The sequence below is a fragment of the Magnolia sinica genome, chromosome 14 (genome assembly GCF_029962835.1).
Source record: "Magnolia sinica isolate HGM2019 chromosome 14, MsV1, whole genome shotgun sequence".
NCBI lineage: Eukaryota > Viridiplantae > Streptophyta > Magnoliopsida > Magnoliales > Magnoliaceae > Magnolia > Magnolia sinica.
In genome coordinates this window covers 2,612,284-2,630,068 of record NC_080586.1, presented here as the reverse complement: position 1 = coordinate 2,630,068, position 17,785 = coordinate 2,612,284, and the positions used below count along the sequence as shown (strand labels likewise).

At 39.0% G+C, this 17,785-nt stretch overlaps 2 long non-coding RNA genes across 2 annotated transcripts; one reads left to right on the top strand and one right to left on the bottom strand.

The window, feature by feature from the left end:
* The first annotated feature begins 338 nt into the window (after positions 1-338).
* On the top strand, positions 339-2,283 carry LOC131225333 (uncharacterized). Its single transcript, XR_009161306.1, has 3 exons — positions 339-594; positions 1,336-1,461; positions 2,103-2,283. It is a non-coding gene; the product is annotated as an uncharacterized LOC131225333 (long non-coding RNA).
* Positions 2,284-3,185: 902 nt separating this feature from the next.
* LOC131225623 (uncharacterized) lies at positions 3,186-10,583 on the bottom strand. Its single transcript, XR_009161432.1, has 2 exons — positions 10,128-10,583; positions 3,186-3,515 (listed from the first exon to the last, which is right to left on the bottom strand). It is a non-coding gene; the product is annotated as an uncharacterized LOC131225623 (long non-coding RNA).
* Positions 10,584-17,785: the final 7,202 nt, after the last annotated feature.

The window sequence follows — 17,785 nt, the reverse complement described above, 5'->3', positions numbered from 1 at the left end:
CTAGTGACCCCATCCTTTGGCCTTGTTTCTTCTTTCACTGTGTCCAATCGACTCTCTATATCAGAAACAAGATAGGCAACTAATGTCAAATTTCATGTGGACCATATCATTATGTGATAATTCAAGTTAGAGGAGTTCAGTTTGAAGCTCTTACTTCATCCCTTTGCAACCACCCCCCCTTTTTGGTATCATAGAATGAACTTTTCTAAAAATTAAATATCAATAAAAATCACCATCCCATTTTTTATCATTGCAGCTTTGTCACAGACAACTCTATTTCAAAATGCAGTGTGTTAATTTAAATCAAGGAAAGCTTTTGAAAATCAAATATCAAATAGAAATCAATTTCTCAATTTTTATCATTATAGCTTTGTCATGGACAACTACAGATTGAAATTTCAAAATGATATGTGTGTGTGTTTGTGTTTCTTGATCAGATATGCAGTGTAGGTGTTTCACCAAGGCCTTCTAATAAAAGTTTGTAGGGGCATTACTTTCATTGATACTCTAAGAAGGACAGGCATGGAAAAGAGAAACTTACATTTGCTTCGGTAGCAGGGTTCATATTCCCAGAGGTCAAGAAAGCCCAACCAAGTATGACGATTCTCTTCACCTTGCTAGCGAATGATGAATCCTTTTTAATTGCCTAATGAAACAAACAAAACAAAAATCACAGATTTAGGTCTGATTACAATGGATACTGCAATGGAGATAAAAAAGTTCATTTAAAATGGTTATAGAGCATTGAGCATCAGTATATGTATTATTTCTTTTGCTGTATAGGATTTCGTACACGTGGGACCCATGGTACAATGAAAAAAAAATGCTGATCTTATGGGCACCACTCCATGCATTGGGGCCTGCCCGCAAATACTCTAACATCAGAAGATTCTAACCCTTCATCAGTAGCCTACAAATAGGTAACTGTGAAAACAGTCCAGTTCACATTGGAAGGAAAAATAAGCCAGAGATAAGATTGGAAAAAAAAAAAAGGGTTAAAGATTGGATGCTTATGATCATCCAATCATGAAGAATTTTGGGGCATCCTTGATCTTTGGTGGGGCCCATAAGATCAATGGTCTATATACCAAACCATGACCTCCACTTGTACTGTATAGCATATCAGGACTCTGTTCACACCCGATTGGGATCAGACCACTGGCCCAACACCATTGTACAAATCTATGGCTTTCCAAATTACTGTCAGTTTTGAAATCGAATTTTCATGTGGAAATTTCTTAATGTCAGTGGCATCTCTCTCTCTCTCTCTCTCTCTCTCTCTCTCTCTCTCTTGTTTCCACTAGTCTTATATTTTGAATGACAACATGTATGCAGGGGGTTCTTACTTCCATCTTTTATCGAGAGCAGCAAAAACAACAGCCTTCTTTATTTTCAGCTGTCTATGGTCAGTCTACTATGCAGCAGGTCACACCAACAATTGGCGGAGCTCCAAACAATCAGGTAACTCATGCCAGGTGGTCCTCTCTAATTTCTGTTTTGTGATGTTACATGGTAACTCATGCCAGGTGGTCCTCTCTAAACCTGTGCTTGGCCATGGGCCATTCATTAACCAGGCCTGAAATTCAGGTCAGTGTCCAACCCACATGCATAAAAACCAGGCCAAAGCCTGGTCCATGGTCAGTCAGGCTTGGAAGCGTGACAGGCTAGTCCAGCCCAAATGTTACATATGCAGAATGCACTACATAATGCTGCAATGGAATTCTTCACAACAATTAAATTCATTGCTATCACATTCTGGGGCTCGGGCTGGGGTTGTGCCTGGGGTTGGGAGATGGGTTGGGGCTGCACAGCCATCTGAGCTGTCACATTCTGTGAGTTCTGGTCTTGGGATGCAGTTGCTCCTGCTGGAGTAGCAGCTTGGCCCTGCTCTGCAGCAGCTGGTGCATTCGCCACTTGTGCTAGAGGCTGTTCGCCCTATCCAACCGATGTAAACAGTAAATCAAAAACACAAAATGTTTAAATTAATCCTATAATTCAGGTAGAAATTGTGTGTTAGACTTACAAGGCAGATCTATGAGTTTTCAAGTTTGGTGGATGGATGGTCTTCATCCAAGTACTTATGCCCATTTCATGTTATGCAGGAAAAAGCAGAAAATGAACTAAAGAAACTACGTCAAAGCCTTGGTTTCAGGTAACTTAGTGTCTTGTTCTAAAACTATATCATTCATCTCTTAGTGAAATTGGTTCTTGTTAGTATACAAGAGACATTATTATAATTTCTATCAGGGCATGTACTACAATGGTAAGAAATACCATTATTATATTTTCCTTTTTCAAAAAAAAAAAATGTAGGCTATAGCTACAGCTATTAACCGTAGCTTTTTATAAGAAAACCGTAGTTGTTCTATCTACAAATATAATTCGTAGCTATAGTACTTTTAAATTATTTTCCCGTAACCATTTACTCTATAGCTACGATTAAATCCGCAGCTATATCTTGAAGACCTATGACACTGTACCAATTTCTACGGATGTGCTACGAATTATAATCGTAGCTAATTTCACTATGGCTTTTATCTGTAGCTTTTTCCCCCTTTTCTGGTAGCGCAGGCTTCAGAAATTGTATTTTTGATTTCATATTTTGGAGGCACCTTTGGGCGTCTGTTGTGGGCCCCACGTGCATGATATGTTGGGGGCCACCACTTTAAATTTCTAAACTATACATATTTCTAGAAAATTGATATTTTACTTTGGCCAAAATGGGATCCATGTGATCGGGAATCATATCCCAAAACGGGACAAGTTGAAGTTATGCAGAAAAGTTCTGTGCAGAAATTTCAAGTAGTCATGCTTGGCATTGCACCAAAAATTTATACATGTACATTACGCAGGCCCAACCTAATGGATTTTGAAAAACATACGTAGGACTACGATCACTTGACGAAACATCTGAAAGTTTCCCCATACGATCATGAGGTACGCTCAAAAGGGGGCAGACCAATTTCTCCACTGCACTTCCAGCATAGTTTCTCCAGGAGCCCACATTTTGGCTTTTGTTATAATTTGTAGACACATTTTGCAAGATTATAGCCACATTTTGCAAGATTCACCTTGTGGTTTTTGAATCATATGCACAGGAATAGTAGAAGGTTATTTTACTTTGCCAAATTTGGGTGCCACACATCCAACCCACAAATGCAACATCCACAATAACAAATACATGATTAAGGAATTAAATTTTACATTTATTGTCATACAATTCGATGTATAAAGGACACATTCAAGAAGTAGCTAATTACAATGATCTTGTAAAACAAGGAAAATAAAATAATAATAATAAATAAATAACAAAGTCTCTACATATTGCTCCGGTTAGTCAACATTGGCTGCCATCCCATATTCCGAATCAACATTGCAAGGAACCACCATCATTCTTCTGCCACTGAAAGAGAATCTCAAGTTAATAAACCTTCGCAACAGGACCCCATTCCATCACCCACCCAAATTGTAGACCGGATGCTTGTAGGCTCACCCACGGCAAACAGGCACCGGTACTGTTGTGTCAATAAAAACAACTTGGAGAAAGCAAAAAATGGTGGAGAAGTGGTTATAAGCACCACACAGATATATACACAGAGTGAGAGTAAGGGTTTGTTAATCCAGCATGGGTTTATAAGCCAAACCTACATCTAGCACATGTCCTAATGTACCATACGTGTGTGAGATCCAAACCATCTATCATGTGGCCCCCATTGTGTAGATGCACAGGCGCAATAATCAGGCTGGCTCACTCATCAGTGGATCACAATGTATTAAACAAATACAAAACAAGAAAAATTTTGTTTTAGCTATTTGGCTGTTGTGTACACTATTGCCCACCCATGAGTGGACCAGCCTGTTTTTGGCCTATGGCAATTACATGGTAGGACCCACCTGATGGATGGCTCAGACCAAGCATGCCATCTTGCCACATAGATTGGGCTTGGGCTATACACGTGCATGGTATCTGCGAACCAGTATATGAGAGTAAAGATAGCTACTAGATTAATAAAGTAATTACTATAAATAAATTTTTTAAAAAAAAACTAGTAGAATTAAAGCTTCTCATGAGAAAGTAGTAATGCTCAGCTTGTAATCCATATTGCAACACTACAACAGAAAATAAGGGCAAGAATATTCCCGCCTTTACATTTCAAAGTGATACTCCAATTACTCATTCGTTTGAGAGAAACTTTTATTTAACCATAGCTTTATTTGAATTCCATTCATTGACAACATTGAACTCCTGGGACAAGAATCAACCCAATTAATCACTAATCAGGAGAAAGCAATAACTATTCTGTTTCAATTAAAAACAAAACAATAACAACAATAGTAACAGAACTTAACATCATACCAATAGGAGTTACTAACATCATACAATTGTTTATTGGATTGTGATATTTAGTGAAGGATTACATGAATTGCATACAGTAGAAAGTGTTCTTATTATTTTCATTTTGGTATTCCATGTGAAATGTTGGCGAAAAAGGGGCCCAACAAAGGGTGGGCACTCTCTCAACTTGTTTCCTGTTTTGTGGCCCACCTGAGTTTTCGTTTGGGTTTTTTTGGCCCCTAGATGTAAAGGCGAAGCATCGATGGATTGGATGTTGTGAATACATCACTTGGACCACACATCTGCCAGGTACAACCATAGAGCACACCCCTCATTTTATTACCTGTACTTTCTTAGCCATATAAGGTGTCAATGAAGAACAGGCAAACATGTTTCTCCAAATCCTTCCCTTCTTCGATAAAATACCTCTATGCAAATGAGGAGATAGAAATTTCAGTCTATTGCAATTGTGAATTCTGTTTTGGTTTTGCATCATAGAGATAAACTTTTTCTTTCTCATGGTTCCTATGTAACTTGCTTCTGTTACATTTCTGACATCAACAACTGGATCCAATTTTAAAAAGTTTGTTTAGCATGATTAGGATATTTGCTAGAATCTCAAGTTAGGGAACAAATACGTGTTAGCACTAGACACAGTAATACAAGGCCACTAGCAATCTTCTGCAAATGTCCAAGTAAACAAGGTTACTGGCTTCACCAATTAAAAATACAAAAGTAGACTTTACAAAAAAAAAAAAAAAAAAAGATAAAACAAACCCTTTTTTTTTTTAACAGGCAAAAACCGTTATTGATTTGGGTTTGGGATCAGGGAAGCTTCAGTTTCAAAATGTTGGCATGTATAAACACATAGGAAGCAGGAGTGGGAGCGCAGGTCTAAGCATCAGCAACACCTAGTTAGACAGTCTTTTCTACTAATTCCCATAAGGAATACCAAACTCCAAAGAACTATCAAGTTTGAAAAGGAAAAACACCAAGCTCCAAGGCTCTTCAATGCCCTTTTCTTGCATTTTTTAATCTTATATAGCAAAACAAATTTCCTTTGTTTCCCCACTCTTTTAATTCTACTTTTCTAACTGAACCCAATGGCAGAATCAAAAAATGCAATAAAACAAGGAACTAGTGGAAAAAATTTCCTATTGATACGGTGCTGGATACACTACAAGCAAATTTTTGGTCATAATTTTAAGTATGAATACTTTTTTTCAATAACTAGAAAAACAAGCCCATCAAAAAGAAATCTGGAAAAAAAAAAAAACAATAATTAAAGAAAAGTTGGTAATAATCAGCATCCGTAGAACCTCAGCATCCGTAGAACCTGCTAAGCAGGTTGTTGCCATCTTTGTGACATAAAACCATGATTTTATCTTTATCTTTTTTTTATTTGTCTTTATAATGGTGCTGACATCAACATGATGGCATGATAATAAACACTATCCCTCTCAGCTAATATGGAATCATCGACAAGAAAGAACTAAATCAGAGAAATCTAATAATCAACATCATTAATACAATGAAGAATTACAAATCTTAATAGAGACTACAAACATTGTAAATCACAACCATTTAAACTTTCAACAAGAGATTATCAAGAACATCATGCCAAACACTTGTAGTGAAAAGAAAAGAAAAAGTGGAATATAAGAAAAATGATGAATGCATAAAAATCATTGGTAATGTGCTTGGTGAGAATAAACCAATAGCAAATTCCAAGTCTAATAGCTATGGAAGTGGAAAATCCATATTGGTTGTAATGTAAAAGGTTCAATCAATGATATGAACCATCCATCATTTGGGGCATCCACTCAATGGCTCCCTCTCAATGGATATTGAAATGGATGATTAATAGTAGTTATACTTAAAGAGGCATGATTATTTATGTGGACTTTCCCAAATCACTGCCCAAACCCAGAACCTGGATCCAAACCTAGAACCTGAACCAAACTCGGATCCAGATCCAGAGCCAGAGCATGATCCATGCCGAGACCTTTACCTGTAACACTCAGTCTAAGGTCTGCACTGCGTGGTGGTAGGGAATTGTGGGGGGGGGGGGCGGGGGGCGAGAGAGTGAGAGAGAGAGAGAGAGAGAGAGAGGTGGAGGCGGTTGCATAGGGGTGTGGCTGGTGGTAGGGATTGAGGGAGAGAGAAGGGCTGCATAGGGATGTAGTTGCTCAACCAAATCTAAGAAGAGAGATGGATGCAAGGCTAGGGCTTCAAAGGGGTAAAAAACCTATTTTCATGGCCGTGTACATGCTCGGCCACAATGAAACCGGTATCACCAGTTTCTCTCCTTCATCATGCGTTAAAGCATCAACCGTTGGATGCAAATTGTCTTCCATCCGACAGCACTCGACCTTACGGATTGCTACGGTACTGTACGCTCGACCTTAATGTAGCATTCTGTAAGGTCGAGTGCTGTCAGATTGCTAGCTTGCTAGCCGTCGGATGGAGCAATTTTGAAATCAACGGAGATGCACTAACTGGGAGTTTAAGGAATGAAACCAGTTGTTCCGGTTTTGTTGAGGCTAAGCATATACACGGCCCTTCAAAATTCAAATAGGAATTTACTCTTTTTTTGAGACCTAGCCGTGCAACCCTCTCTCTCTCCCCCTCAATCCCTACCACCAGCCACGTTCACCTCTACCCCTCTCTCTCTCCCTCTCTCCCTCAATCCGTACCACCAGCCACGACCACCTCCCCCTCTCTCTCCCTCATTCCCTACCACCACGTTGTGCAGCCTTAGATTAAGCGTTATAGATAAGACCTCTGTTTTTTGGTATTTTCTTTGTTTTATTTTTTGTTTTTTTTGTTTTTCTAACTAGCACCATTAATATGATATTTTCTGTTATTTAATTTACAAAGAAAATTAGATATTCTATTGATGCGATATTTTTATTTATTGGTTTACAAAGAAAATTGAAGATTCAACATACTCATCTTCATCCCCTTCCAGAATTGTGGTTTTTAAGATAATTTAGCTTAAAGTGATTTGATTCCTAGCGGGGCCTCTTGTGTAGATATCATTGTTCATTGTGTTTTGAATATTCTTGAAAGGAAGGCGATATTATGGCATCTTCTATTGGGTCATCCTGACTTTATACGAATTACATCATTCGACGGCTAAAATTTCCTTCAATGGCAATCAATGGTGCATCTCTTTCTCACATCAATTAAGTTGGATCACGTGCTCACTCGAGATCCTCCTTCAACACTATTTAACAATGATACGGTGGAACAAATTCAAAAGAGGCAAGATTAGGAGCGTAATGACTACCTATGCAAAGGTCATATTTTCAACACTCTTTTTTGACTCGTTGTACGTTGTTTACCATCAAAAGAAGACCTCTAAGGATTTGTAGCAGGCCTGCTCACCGATATATACATCAGAGGACAAAGGCAACAAAAAATCCTTATAAGTCAGTTTTTTATAATTCAAAATGTTGAATGGAAAACTTGTCCTTGATCAAGTACATAAGTTACAGGTCATCATTCAACAGATTATTGCCGATGACACTGATCTCGACGAATCCTTCCTAGTATCTACCATTATAACTAAACTTCTGCCGAAATGGAAGGATACTAGAAAATGTTTGAAACAGAAAAGAAAAGAGAGAGAGAGAGAGAGAGAGAGAGAGAGAGAGAGAGAATGTCCTCAGTTTCTTTAAATAAAAGAAGAATTCAGGCTCCGTGACAAAAAGGAAGAACAACGGGAGGCCCTAAGTAACTCTAATATAGTCAAGAATAGTGTGAATCGAGAATCAGAAAAGCCACCTTTCAAGAAAGAAGATCGACTTAAACCTGCTAACCAAGGGTTCAAAAAGAATACATCCAATAAAGGTCCATGCTTCTTTTGCAAAAATTCCCGGCCACTTTAAGAAAGACTGGCGAAAATACAAAAAGAAAAATATAAGAAAAGAAATGGCTAGTCAATATGACAAAATACATGAATTTGGCAGTTGTTGTCTCTGAAGTTAACATGGTGAATGAGGATGTTGAATGGTGTGTAGATTATGACGCAACCAAACATTTTTGTAGAAATTACAGCATGTTCGATTCCTACGAAATAGTGGAGGATAATAAAAAAACTATATATAGGGAATGCCTCCACATCCAAGGTTATAAGAAAAGAGATTGTACACTTAATCTAACTTTCGAAAGAGTCCTTACTCTGAACAATGTGTCGCATGTACTGGATATTAGAAGGAATCTCATACCAACTAGTCTACTGACTAAGTTTGGATTCAGACTCTTATTTGAATCCGATAAATTAATTGTGTTTAAAATTGGGGTATATGTAATCAAGGGCTATGTATCCAATAGAATGTTCAAGTTGAACCTTATGAATAAAAATTCTTCTTCCATTTATATACTTAATTCTCATGATATTTAACATGCTAGATTAGGACATATTAATTATCGTAGTATAGATAATATGCCTAATTCACATGATGTTTAACATGCTTAGTCCATGTGCGTTTGGCTCCCTGGCAATGAATTTTGCAGGCTATAATCCATCACCATCGGATCCATGGTCAGGAGTGAATTAGGCTCACATCCTACATTTGCAATGGTGATGTATGTAGGACCCCATTCCATCACCCACCCAAATTGTAGACCGGATGCTTGTAGGCTCACCCACGGCAAACAGTCTCACATCCTGCCTTTTCTGCTTTTTAGCTGATAAGTAAGTTGTTTACCAAACATACTTAACCAAAATAAGCTACTTGAGGCAAAAGTAGCTTATGTAAATTAACTTGCAATCCAAACGCCCCCTTATTGTCTATTGTTGATCTAGCTTGCCATAGTAGAGTAGTCTGATTGGATTGAATAGCACAATTAATACAGATTTGCTGCTGGATTAGAGTAGTCTCATTGGATTGAGTAGCACAATTAGCAAAGATTTGCTGCTGGACAAGAGTAGTCTGATTGGATTGAGTAGCACAATTAGCACAGATCACAGACTAAGAACAATTCCCCTCAGGGTTTTTATTATAGGAAGGATACAAGCTTAGGATTTTGGAGGAACATGACACGAGGACAATAGCATAAGGACAGAAGAATTGAGTGTCCCACCCTATCATGGATGAGACCTACCCGACTATAGCCAAAAAACCATCAAAACTAAGGTCATAAGTAGGCTGTTAGGAACAGACCCAAGCAAGTAAATACATCACAAGCAAGTTGTTCTCATGCTTTTGCTTGTAGGTGGACCAGTTTTAGGTGGTCTATACTCCACTCCAAAGCCATACTTTCCATCCGAAGCAAGGGGTCCAGCTTTCCCTGTTGGGCTTTCTTTAATGCTATAGCCCATTTAGTAACTAGGCTCTACAGATCTCTACACATGCCAATACATGCAAGGTTGTTCATCAGATGGACCCACCTTACATGTTCTGTGACCCAAGACGTAAAGCTATGCTTGAGCATTTTCTCAAACGGATGGTAAGCAATGTCCATTGAACCACATTTGGAGTACATATCTAAGATCTTGTTATAAACCCGGACTTCAACTCTTTGTTTCCCTTTGCAAGAGAATTTGTTTTTTTTCTTTTGTTTTATTTTAATGGCTACCTCATATTTTCTGCCTAGGAATCAAATCACTTTAAGCTAAATTATCTTGAAAACCACAATTTTGGAAGGGGATGAAGATGAGTATGTTGAATCTTCGATTTTCTTTGTAAATTAAACAACAGAAAATATCACATGAATGGTGCTGGTTAGAAAAAAAAGAAAACAAAACAAAACAAAAAAAAATACCAAAAAACAGAGGCCTTACCTGTAACGCTCAATCTGAGGCTACATAGCGTGGTGGTAGGGAATGAGGGAGAGAGAGGTGGAGACGGTCACGGCTGGTGGTACGGATTGAGGGAGAGAGGGAGAGAGAGAGAGAGAAAGGTGGAGGCGAACGTGGTTGGTGGTAGGGATTGAGGGAGAGAGAGGGCTGCACGCGGACGTGGCTGGTGGTAGGGAGGGAGGGAGAGAGCGAGCTGCACGGGGTGTGGCTGCTGGTAGGGATTGAGGGGGAGAGAGAGAGGTTTGCACGGCTAGGTCTAAAACAGAGTAAATTCCTATTTGAAGGGCCATGTATATACTCGGCCTCAACGAAACCGGAACGACCGGTTTCACTCCTTCAACTCGCGGTTAGTGCATCTCCGTTCATTTCAAAATTGCTCCATTCGACGGCCAGCAATCTGACAGCGTTCGATCTCACGGAATGCTACGGTAAAGTCGAGCGTATGATGACTTTTCCCCGCAAGTATGCGCGTGTGTGTATATATATATATATATATATATATATATATGTGTGTGTGTGTATATATATACAGGAAAATGTTCTTTACGGTTGAGCTCGTGGGAACTCCCCTCAGGTCGAGTTGTGTGGGCCCACCATGATGTGTGTTGAACATCTACCCCATCAGTTAGATGCACCATTCCATGTTGGGCCTAGGGCTTAAAAATAAAGTCAATCCGTGACTTGTGTGGGCCACACTACGTACAAAAGTTAAGAGGGGTTATCCTCCATTAAAACATTTATAATCATTTTTTGGGCCCGCCGAGATGTGGTTCACAAATCCAGACCATCCATTATGTGTGTCCCACTTAGATGAAGGGTCAGACCAAGTTTCAGATGCATCAAAAATTCAGGTGAACCCCACCAAATGCTTTTATATGTTTTATGCATGTCTTAACATGATTTTATATGGTATGGCCCACCGGAATTCCTTGTACAACTAATTTTTGGGATATCCCATAATTTAGAGGGACCCATCAAATGCACGATGTTGATGTTCGATATACATTTTGATGGGGCCCACACAGCTCAACCTCCACCCCACCACCTATATATATATATATATATATATATATATATATATATATATATATATATATATATATATATATATATATATATATATATATCCCTTTCATTTAGGTTTATAAGATAACATCAACATGTTAGAAGGAAAATAAACATTAAGGAAACATTGCTATAGGCCTCATGAGTTTTTAATGGTTGCGCGTCCAATCATCACTGTTTCCCATAACATGGTTCACATGAAATTTGGATCTTCCTTATTATTGACCTCATGCCCTAAAAAGATCTAGCATAATGGATGGACAGCTTGGATGTAGAATATATACATCAAGGTAACCCCCATGGTAACCTGCAATGTCATGGGTGAGGCCAGGCCACACCTAATCCACTCCCGTGGGCTATGGTGAGGGAACCAATGAGAATGGCTGGTCCACCATTCCCTTCTCTTTCTTTCCAATCCTTACCTGAACGCAGCCAACCTTTTCCTACCTTTTTCCATTACTCTCCTTCTCTCCCACTCCCTTTTCTCTTTGTATCCCCTCACTCATACTTGTCACACATGCTATACCCCATTGTATATAAGCAGAAATGATCACATCCATCCATACATGTGGAAGGTAGGCCTGCATGGTGGACAGTTGCTAAACACCCATTTCCAACACAATCAACGGGGACTCCATATGCTTGACATTGAAAAAGTGATTGTAATTATTTAATCGAAAGTGATTAATGGAAGTCCACCATAAAAGGGGAGTGGATTGGATACTGAACGCTTCAGTAGCCAAAAGGTGGAAAAGGAATTGGCTACTTTCCCGACACCAACCCGATGGCTGGTGGTCGGTGCTCCGTGGGCTCCTCCATGATGTATCTGTTTCATTCATTCCGTTCATCCATTTTTAAAGATCATTTTAGGGCTTTATCCTGTAAATAAGAGGGATATAAATCTTAGGTGAACCATGCTACAGGAAAACAATAGTAATTGGATATCCATCATTTAAATCATCCTAAGGCCCACTGTATTGTTTATCAGACATCCACTCTGTTGATTAGGTTATAAATACCCAGATGAAGGGAAAAGACAAATATCAGCTTCATCCAATACTTTTATGGCCCGCAAAAAGTTTTTAATGGTCAACGTTCATTCAACACTGTTTCCTGTAATGTGGTCTAATTGAGATTTGGATATACCATATTTTTTGTGTAATATCGTAAAATGATCTATAAAAATAGATGGATGGCATGGATGAAACACATGCATCATGGTGGGGCCCATAGAGCACCCAACACCAGCCATTGGGTGGTGGCAGGGGGAGTAGCCACTCCCTTTCTAGTTAACTGACTACAGACAATACATTCTGAACATGGCAAAGCTTCCACGTGGAAGCTATAGGATGCCAGTTTCTGGTAAACAATGAGACAGGTGCACGTGCCATGCCTATTTCTCGTATTAAACCCCAGATTGTGGGACCCATTTTACATGTGGAAAATTGATTACTTTTGTTTTTCAACCATCTTTTAAATACACACCAATGATCTAGTTAGAATCCTTTATTTAGTATCTGATTTGTGTTATGGCACATCTTTTGTGGGACCCCTTAATTGGATGGATTTTGATGAGCTTGTGATAATAATTTCTATATGTAGGAGTATGGATCATCATACTCTGTTAGTTTATCCGTTTGTCGCTGAAACTGAGGATAATAGAACTATATTGAAAGAGCATTCATTGCGAGAAACAGTCTAATGGTATTTAACCAATAACATTTTGCCGCGTCACTTCAGTATAACGCCCTGAAATTCAGGGGTCGAGCACAACTCAGCTCCCGAGTTTCAAAACATCACTTATGCAACATATGTAATGATGAATGTAAGTTGCCTGTATTAATGTATAAAACATGGAGTAGATTAAGCCAAATTGCAAACATAATCTAGGGATAGGTGAAAGACGCAAGCGGAAGACTAAGGAAATATATGTGTACATGTGCAAGTCCCTGTGATATGTATGCTCTGCCAGGTCATAATTACAAATGTTTGTCTCAAAATATAAGTATCAAAATGAAATCATCAATTACAAAATAAACCCAGAATCCTCGTAGCTCAGGACACGGATCACATGAACCCGTCTGAGAACTGCATAAAAGAAAACCCGTCCTCGTCATCTTTATACTCCTGCTTTGTCTCGGGGGTCGCATCATCATCTGCATCTAAGACAGAGTCTGGTTGGTGTTGAAGCGTTCATATCCAATCCGCTCCCCAAATGAGGTCTTTTAACAATGGGACCCAAGTAAGTAATGAAATTAAAAGTTGATTTAAATTCAAATCTCAAACATCACTGCCAAAAAGCTAATAATCTATTTAAATTTAAATAAATTATGGCAAGTGATACAATATATTTTCAATATCCTAACTTCGTATCTTTATTTTTTTGTCCAAACAGACCATAAACCAAATTTTCTTTTCACATGGCCATGATATAAAAATCAATTTTGGTGTATTGTTTCATTCCCCTGCCTACACAGAGTTGTATGGTTTGCATCCCTTCTATTAGGGTGTTTCAACCTCTACCAGCCAATACAACCTATATGGACGATATCAATATGTATCAGGCGGTTCCAGCCGGTTTACCATCTTTTAAGGCTTGTTTAGACACTTCTTTAAAAGGCATTTTCAAATGTGTCATGTAAATTGGGGTATGGTTCAAAATGCAGTTACACCTAATGCATATAGTAAGAATTCTTTTACAGTTTTCCCACCCACCGAAAGTTGGATTGGTAGTAGTGTTTTCTTTTTTTTTCTTTAAATCAAATTGCCCAATTAAACATTAGTCAACTAATTAGGTAATATGAAGAAAAAGGTGGCAGTGGGCCCTCGCTGCTGGTGCATGGAATGGGTCCAATTTGTTCCAGACCAGCTCCTCTGAAGAAAGGAATGGCCCACTTAAAGAAGTGATGGGTCTAACCATGTTTCATTTGGTCTAATGTTTTGGGATCACAAGGGATATTGGGTTGTGAGTATAACACCACATATACCCGTGGTGCTGGGACATGGTTTGATTGAGGCATTACATAAAGTATGTTTGAAAGTTGTTGAGTAGAAGCACAACTTCAATGGATCCATTCCTATATGGAGCATATACATTAAATTTAAGCTGTCCATATATACATTAAATTCAAGCTGTCCATCCTTTTAACAGCTCAGTTTAAAATGTAATCCAAAAAATGAAGCTGATCTAAATTTCAGGCAGGAAATAGTGGTAATTGACCATTAAAAGTTTATTATAAGCCACAAAAGTTTTGGATAAGCTGATATTTGCATGGCCGCCTTGTGCAAGTCTTTGTGGCCTTATCAACAAGTTGGATGGGAGATAAACACTTCCATTGCCTTAAGAAGATTTTAACAGCAACTATTCAATGACCACTATTTCCTATGGTGTGGTCCACCTTATATTTGGATCTGCTTCATTTTCAGGACCATCCTTCAAAATAATTTGTAAAAAAACAGATGGATGGTGTGGATGTAAAGAACATACCTAGTGGTAGTCTCCACAGTCAAGTAGGTATAGTTGCAGGTGGTCAATTAAATCTGAGCATGTCCCAATGCCACCGAGCCACGTGGTGTTGGGTACCACACAACCAGCATCCAGCTGGGAGCCAACGGTCAATGGACGAAAACTTACGCGAAGAGTAGTATAAGAGTGAAAGCCCGGCGATCGATCTGATCAAATGAATGGTTAAAACATTGTGTAATGGTCCAAACGGGCCATAAACCAAAATTTCTTTTCACATCTAGCCATGGTTTAAAAATAAATTTTGGTGTATTGTTTCATTCGCCTGCCTAACGGAGTTGTATGGTTTGCATCCCTTCTATTAGGTTGTTTCAACTTATACGAGCCAATACAGCCTACATGGACGATTTCAAGATGTACCAGGCAGTTCTAACCGGTTTACCATGTTTTAAGGCTTGTTTAGACACACTTCTTTGAAAGGGATTTTCAAATGTGTCATGTAAACTGAGATATGGTTCAAAAAGCAGTTACACCTAATGTATATCATAAGAAATCTTCTAGAGTTTTCCCACCAAGTGGAAGTTGGATTGGAAGTAGTGTATTTTTATTTTTTTTTCCGGATCAAAATGCCCAATTAAACATTAGTCAACTAATTAGGTAATATGAAAAAAAAGGTAGCGGTGGGCCTTCACTACTGGTGCATGGAATGGGTCCAATTTGTTCCAGACTAACTCCTTTGAAGAGAGGAATGTTAGAAAATAGATATATATATATATATATATATATATATATGAAATTCGTTTAACTAGGCTAAATTATGTAAAATGATACGCTATCCTTAAAGCATGATTCGCCCCCTTATCAATTGCTGATGAGTTACAGGCGAATTGCTTCAAAGATAAGACAAGCCTGTTTGGATCCAGCGTGTAGCAATCATGATGGGTCCATTATGGAACAGTTTAACGCAGTAGATCTATTCTAGCAGAATCAGACAGTGAAAATGTTCACAGTATTCTAAAAAGGAGATATGGAGTATCTGATAGGAGATGGTGTTGAGATGATTGATTTTGGACTGAAATGACACAGTTTATATAGGCACCAGGTAGTGGATTGTTGCTAAGTGGCTATCAATGGTTCAGAACGTTTGAAAAATGTTTCTAACCATTGACCATTAATTCCAGTAGTTTCTGGTCGTCGAATCACAAGATCTGACCATTGGATCATCATAACCCGTCCATTTTCGGACCGTTAGGGCTTTCAAAGTAGTTAGCCATTTTCAAAAACTGCTAAACATTTAAGACTTATGATCCAACCATTCTCAGTAGCCTATAAAGTCCTGACTCATTTCAAACCCACCGCACCGTCTCACGTAAGGTTGCGAGGGAGCGACTACTCTACGACACGTGCGAATTGTAAAGTATACCAACTAGCGCCACTATAGCTACACTGCCTACGCCCTCGTCCATGCCCGAGCTCGAGCACGCGCCCACGAGCGTCGATGCGATGCAACCCGAACATCTCTATCTCTAAAACATCCAAGTAAGCCACAAATCCACATATAAACTCCAAAAATTTTTCTACCATTTCCAATGTGGAATTAAAAGCACACACCGCACTTTTTAATTTGAAATTCTTGAACCGTTTTGGCAGCAAAATTCTGAAAATTTGAATATTTTAAGAAAACCACAAATTTCAACAAGGAATGACCGACTTGAAGAAGTAATGGGTCTTACCATGTTTCATGTGGTCTATTGTTTTGGGACCACAAGGGATATTGGGTTGTGATTATAACACCATGTATATTCGTGGTGCTGGGACATGATTTGATTGGGACATTGCATGAAGCATTTTTGAAAGTTTTCAGTCGAGTACAAGCACAACTTCAATGGATCCATGCCTATACAGAGCATATACATTAAATTTAAGTTGTCCGTCTATTTTAACAGCTCAATTTAAGCTATGATCCGAAAAATGAAGTAGATCCAAATTCCAGGTAAGAAATTGTGGTAATTGACCATTAAAAATTTATTATAAGCCACAAAAGTTACGGATAAGCTGATATTTGCATGGCCGCTTTGTGCAAGTCTTTGTGGCCTTATCAACAGGTCGGATGGGAGATAAACATTGCCGTTGCCTTAAGAAGATTTTAACAGCAGGTATTCAATGACCAATGTTTCCTATGGCGTGGTCCACCTTATATTTGGATCTGCTTCATTTTTAGGACCGTCCTTTAAAATAATTTGTATAAAACGGATGGATGGTGTGGATGTAAACAACGTACACAGTAGTTGGCTCCAAAGTCAAGTAGGTATTGTGGCAGGTGGTCAATTAAATCTGGCCATGTCCCAATGCCACCGAGCCACGTCGTGTTGGGTATCAAACAACAAGCATCCAGCTAGGAGCCAACTGTCAACGGTTGAAAACTCACGGGAAGAGTAGTATAACTTTATAAGAGTGAAAGCCCAGCGATCGATCTGATCAATTGATCACTGACCTTAAATGAATGGTTAAAACATTGTGTAATGGTCCACATAAAATGTCCATGAGCTGACTGTCACGATTTTCCAGTCCATGTGATTTTTGGACCATGGGCCATCATCCACACTCCGGCCGTACCTGATGGATAGTTTGGATTGTAGAACCGTACACCACGCTTACAACGGTGGTTGTGAATGGCCCATCTTGGTCGCGCACGGGGGAGTATGGAATACTCTCTTGGTTCGCGGGAGTCAACAATCCATAAAGTGCACTGAGGTGTGCGATTCGCATTCACTTTCTGCAGAATGATTCATGCGCCTGCACTCTGAAACCGCACACCTCGCTTGTATGCAACTTAACCTGAACCGTTCAATCCTGGGACCCACCGTAGAATGGTCATATGCCAGCCATCACATTGATTAAACGGTCCATTGATAGAGAGGCGGTTTGGCTAGTGATCCCAACACCAGCTAGCTGGTGTCAAAGCTTTGTGGGCTCCACCACTGTGTATGTGTTTTATTCATGTCCTTTGTCCATCTCGCCAACTCATTTTAGGGCATAAGCCCAGTCCGAGTGATCATATAACAAGAAAACAATATTGATTGAACGTCCATCGTTAAAACTTTCTAAAGCC